Consider the following 6103-nt stretch of genomic DNA (forward strand, 5'->3'; position numbering starts at 1 on the left):
GTCAGTGAGCTTATAGCCCGGCTGACAGCGGACATTTGTACACACAAAAACAGACATCAAGTATCAAAATAAAAACAGTCATAAAATGAATCCTGGCGCCCGCGGATCATGTCCTGAAAACCACGTCATCAACAAGTTCATCATAAAAACCAAAAGGGCAAGGGTTAACATATTCTTGTAAATCCAACAAAAACTTTCCACGAACGCAATCGACAACCTGCAAGAAGGAAAACAAGTTACGCAAGCAACGCGCAATCCGCTCCTTGGCTGGTGGCTGATGCTGCAAAAAAATCAAGTCACACAGAAAAACAAAGCAGAGCGTGCTATTGTCGCAAACACGTTCAAGCGTCCTTGCCAAAGGTCAAAGGTGCCTCAAAGCCAGGCACCGTTTTGTAGTCGTCCACGGCTGCAGGCGGAGTCTCGGGATCGAGTTTCAGGGATCCTGGCACTGAGAGTGACAGACTGGGACATCAAACTTGTAAGACTATTTCCAAATGTAGCTGCTGCCATCAATTCACTAGTAACGTTTGTTTACCAAATGTCAAATTCTCCTAGTATCAGCGGTCTCATCTTTATATTGTAAGTCCTGCAACTCATCCTATTTCCGAGCCACGTTTATTCTATAGTTCCAATTTAATGCGACAGTACATTGTGTCTTCAGTATCATTATTCAAAATTAACTCATCGAGGTCTGCGTTCTACATCTTGCCCTGTTCTATGTCTTGACCTCTCAAACGTTATTACCTGTGTCATGCTTGCTCAAAAATGTGCCTTAGAATATGGTGCTGTGAATTTCCAATCTCCCCGATCAAATTCTCAGCTCTTCTTTCTCATGCTCCTGTTAGCCTGCAATTGTCCAAATCAAAAATGTTATTTTCTTTTAACTGTCTTTCTTTTGAACCTCTAAATCGCTCGTGTTGCTAACCTAACCTAACCTTAAAGAAAGGACAAACAGATTACTCCCAATAGCTCGTCATTATTTACGAGTTAGCCCCCCTTTCTTGAACATTCTCTGATCCATGCCGTCTTCCTCCTCACACGCCTGCACCCGCACAGGGTGTGCACATAAACACACACACCGAGCGCGCACACAACCGCACGTACACACACACACACACGCATCCGCACGCACGCACGCCAATACACAAAGCGCGCACACAGAGCTCAGACGAACGACGACAGACTGACACAAATTTTACAGAGATTACGCACGAACACAGAACAAACAGACAAAGGGATTCGAATCCATCTCTCATGTAGCTTCTTTGCCACTTTCTATCGGTCAATACCACTCACAATTTGCGCTTCCACATCAGCATATATATTCCTTCAATCTCACTGCTTCAAACATTCACTGAGAAACTCACACTGTCCCTGCCCCGCCCGGGCCATAGCACCCCCTGTGCGAGGGGGTGTCGCGGCATCAATGTTGTCTGGTTACAGGCTGGCCATTTCCTGCAACAATCATGATGCCGGCCCACCGCCCGCACGAGCATAGCACAGGCCCACGCGCACAGCCCAGACCCGCGACTACGCGCGAGTGCAGGCACGCTCATCAGTCTCAACCTCTCAAAGGGCAGGCCAACTTTGCTGTTGCGCCCTTCATCATGTTCACATTCGACATCTTTCAATGTCTTCTACACAACATTTGTTGTCTCTTATTCTCATCCTATCAAGCCACCGTTCTAGTAACTTTCTGCCACACGCCTTATTTTCTCTACTGCCACACCTTGCTCATCTTAGTTTCTCTAACCAACTTAAACACACAATTGTCCACTTCTCAATTTCCCTATTATTGCTCAAAAGCCTCCTAAACATTCTCCATTACTGATTTCTTCCATAGAACACACATCTCACTCACACACACTCATATACACACCCACTCATGAAGATCCTCTGCGCGCACACATACTCTCCCCCCAATTCGGTTCATTTTGGATATTTTAGCGGTCTGATCTCTCACAGGAGCAACTGTTACCACCGGATATTTTTTGAGGAGGCCTCGCTTCCCCTCGGGGATCTCTAAAAAACCCCAGCTATTTGAATACGATCGTCACCGCACCCTTGTCCGCCACGACAAAGCACTAGGTCCCTGACCTATCCGTAGTACGCGTAAGTCCCTGACTTTACCGTACACGTTACACACGTAAGTTCCAAACTTATTCACCGTATGTATCTTAACTTCATGCACACCTTATTTGATCTGAACGACAGTCTCCTCTTAAATTTCCTCTTTCAATTTGCAGCATTTCGACTTATAGTAACAGGTATTCTGCTTACCTTATCGGTGATGAGCTCAGGGTTGAGGAGACGTCGTACCAGCTCAACGTTGTGCGCTTATTCCAAACGGTTTGCCGACCGGGAGACAGTGTCCCTGACACTGTCCGGTGTCTTGGCTAAAGACCATGAGTTGTCAGTTACCCTTCTCTTGACATCACGTCCGCGGTCACCAAGAAATTGTTAGGTTACGGATTTTAGTTATTGATCTGACTCCAAATTGCGATCAACACTTAACACATAAATTGCTATGTCCTAATCCACACACTGGCGCACCTAACAATTTTGCGAGTTCGTTCTGTCAAAGAGAAGACCAGTAGATCAATCAGACCAAATTTACCAATTGTTTATTCCTGACAAAGCGTACTAATACAGGCCTGGGTCCCGGGTCCCTCACACTAAAACCCGTGCGTTTTTGTGACCACCAAAAGACGACACATTCTTCCGGGTTGCCCAGTTTTAAAAAAACACAATATGAATATTAAAGCATGCAAAACATTGTGAGATGATTGGTCGATGGCCATCTCCTTCCCGTGTCGGTGTTATGAGGTCAGGCGGTTGGGATTTCCCCGCGAAGCCCGCCCACCTGGACGTGATGTTGTTCTCGTTTCTCACCGACCTTGAGGTGTTCTCATCCGGTACTCCCTGTCTGGGCCTATTCCACAACACTTCGAAGAAAACAAGTTCATGCAGTTTGCCTCCACAGTTTTCTTTGCCACCCACCAATCCACACGAGCACTCCAATACTAGATATTATATTAATATAACTATAAGTTTAACACTTAAAAATATGTTTGCAAACTGCCGAAAGCACATTTCCCTTTATCTTCTTTTGGGAAATCTTCATTTTATAATAGCAAAAAGTTTCGTTTGTGCTGCTTCCGTTTCGGAGATATTACACATTTATTTTATAGTGATGACGTCACGTAGCCCCGCCCCCCCTATTTACTTCCAAATGGACCCAAAATAGTGCCGTTCGTTTGGCCTTCGTTTGTGCTGGTTTGTGCTGCAAAAAGTTTCGTTTGTGCTGCTACGGTTTTGCAGATATTACACATTTAATTTATAGCGATGACGTCACCGTATTTCGTCGCCAATTTCAAGCTCCTGGAATGCTCCTGATGTAGGACGAATACAACCTCCTGCTTAGGCGTGCATGTGCTCCTCAGGCAGTCCTGTCTACATTCTACCGTGGCACCTGTCTGGGGTGGTAACTGCACTGAACAGAACTTGAAGGCCCTGCAGCGCATAGTGAATACGGCTGGTAAGATTATTGGTGGTTCGCTCCCCTCCCTGAAGGACATTTACACCTCCCATCTCGCCCGCAAGGCAACCTCAATTGCCAGAGATGTGAGTCACCCGGTTCACTCTTTGTTTGACCTTCTGCCCTCTGGGAAGAGGTACAGGAGCCTGCGCTCCCGCACAACCAGACTCGCCAACAGCTTCTTTCTCCAGGCTGTTAGGGCCCTGAACTCGCAACCCCCTTCTGCGTAGCGTGCGGCACTGTTGCGCTATTTTCGGGAATGTCTGCTGTACGCGCACTTGCTCCTTTTTTTCTGTTCCTCTTATTTATTTATTCATTGTTGTGTTATTTATTCATTATTTATTCAGCACACTTTTGTTATACTTGTTTACGTACTTGTTTGTCTGTTGTGAGCCATGTCTTGTCACCGTGGGATAGGGGGGAACGAAATTTCGGTTTCTTTGTGTGTCTTTGGCGTGTGGAGAAATTGACAATAAAGCTGACTTTGACTTTGACAAGGTAAATATGTTCTTAGTCTTTTTTTTTCTTTTTATCTTGCAGAAAACTTTCACTGCGGGAAATGGCTTTTGGTACGAGGATATTTCTGTACTTATGTTTTTATTGTGCTTATTGATTAATTCCCTTGTTATCATTAAAGTTAAAGTTAAAGTTAAAGTCCCAATGATCATCGTCACACACACATCTGGGTGTGGTGAAATTTGTCCTCTGCATTTAACCCATCCCCATGTGATTTTGATCCATCCCCTGGGGGAGAGGGGAGCAGTGAGCAGCAGCGGTGCCGCGCTCGGGAATCATTTGGTGATTACGCCTATGTGATCATTTTTTTCAATTAAATCTGACGTGAAAAAGGTTCACTGCAACCTAAATACCTGGTGAGTCTATATTTGTTCCAAAACATTAATTAAGGCAACAATTAATACATGTATGTGAAGTTGATGACAGCCAGAAAAAGAAACTTGAAAACGTGAAAAAATAACTTTCTTTGTCAAAGGGAACATCATCAACATTTTTTTCCAACACTTCAAACAATGTATCACTGCACTGTGTAGAACATAGCATGCGGGAAGATTTTAGTATTTACTGATGCTGCTTTCACTCCACTTCCCAGGTCATAATTTAACCCACTTTAGAGCCGCGGAGGGTTTCTTTCTTTTTTTTCTTGTTTTTACCGCTCATAACTTTTCCGTAAGAAATGTTCTCCTTTTCATCTCTAGCGTATTTTAAACGTTTAAAGTCAGAACGAGCCAGTGGATTCGAGATGGTTGACTCGGGCAGGTTGAGCAGGGCTAGCGTTTGTAGAAATTCCGTCCATCCTACCGGGGGGCCGCCTAGTTTTTTTACCGCTCACGACGAGATGTTTTAACAATTGGCTCATATGAGATCCTTTAATAAGATTTCCTTTAAATATAAATTCGCTACGAGGCGACCAGCCTATATCTCCCGACGATAATTTTCTCAACACATAGGAAGCGTTACGACGATAACGCGGTCCGATAGCATCTAAAATGTGAAGGAATGGGGTCGAAATACAAAAAGTCCTGCCTAGCTACAAAAACAGATATGCTCAAACCTCATTGAATAAAGTACATAAGCAGACAAGTATATTCACATATTAAATCAGTAAATGAAACATTTTAAGCATATAATTATACCTACACACCAAATCAATAAAGCAGACATAACTAGACATTTTTGATAGGTGGTAATGACAAAGGTTTTTATAACTTTATGATCTGATATGTATTTCTGAGCACTTTGAAATAACAAATGTTTTTTGATATATTGCCTGAATAGCTTAATGACCCTCAAGGAACTGTTTAATGCATGCCTGATGATTTTCTAAATCATGGACACTGCCAAAGTTGTCTAAAAATGTTCAGTACTTGATTATATCTTATGTTTTGACTAATGCTAGACGCCAGTTTTCGATTACTACTGAATGTTCTGGACAGAGGGAACTATTTTGCCTAACAAAGAAAAGATATGGTTGGAAGCATGATTAAACTAAGAATATGATGACGTAAGCAAGTACATGGAGTATCAAAAGAACAAATAAACAAAAAACATGGTAAGTGGTGAGTACAAATTTTGCATAGTCAGGGAACGTTAATAAATTGATGATGGCAAAGCCAAAAGCTCACATAATCCCACACAAAATGACAAAATTGAAAAAATGATGAATGGGCGGTGTGCGACAGTGGGCTGAAGTGGATGTGTGCAAGAATGGTTTACAGGAAGGACACATGGAGATAAAACCGGTGGAAGTGCCAAAGGAAGAGCGGCAGGAGGAAAACAACCAAGAACCCGGCCAAAGGTGATCGCCAAGGCCGAAAGACGGCATGGAAAACAACAGCCCCCACACACACTGAATCACCCATAATCAGCACCCACTCTCACAGAACCAGCTCTCACCGAACCAGCACCCACTCCCATGGAATCAAACTCTCCTGTGACCTTGCCACACCCCTTGACTCATCACCCATCAAACTCGGCACACACTGGCATGTGCAACTGAATATAAACTGACCAAAGAACCTTCAACATTGCCTTTTCTGAATGGAGATT

The sequence above is a fragment of the Syngnathus scovelli genome, chromosome 11 (genome assembly GCF_024217435.2).
Source record: "Syngnathus scovelli strain Florida chromosome 11, RoL_Ssco_1.2, whole genome shotgun sequence".
Lineage (NCBI taxonomy): Eukaryota > Metazoa > Chordata > Actinopteri > Syngnathiformes > Syngnathidae > Syngnathus > Syngnathus scovelli.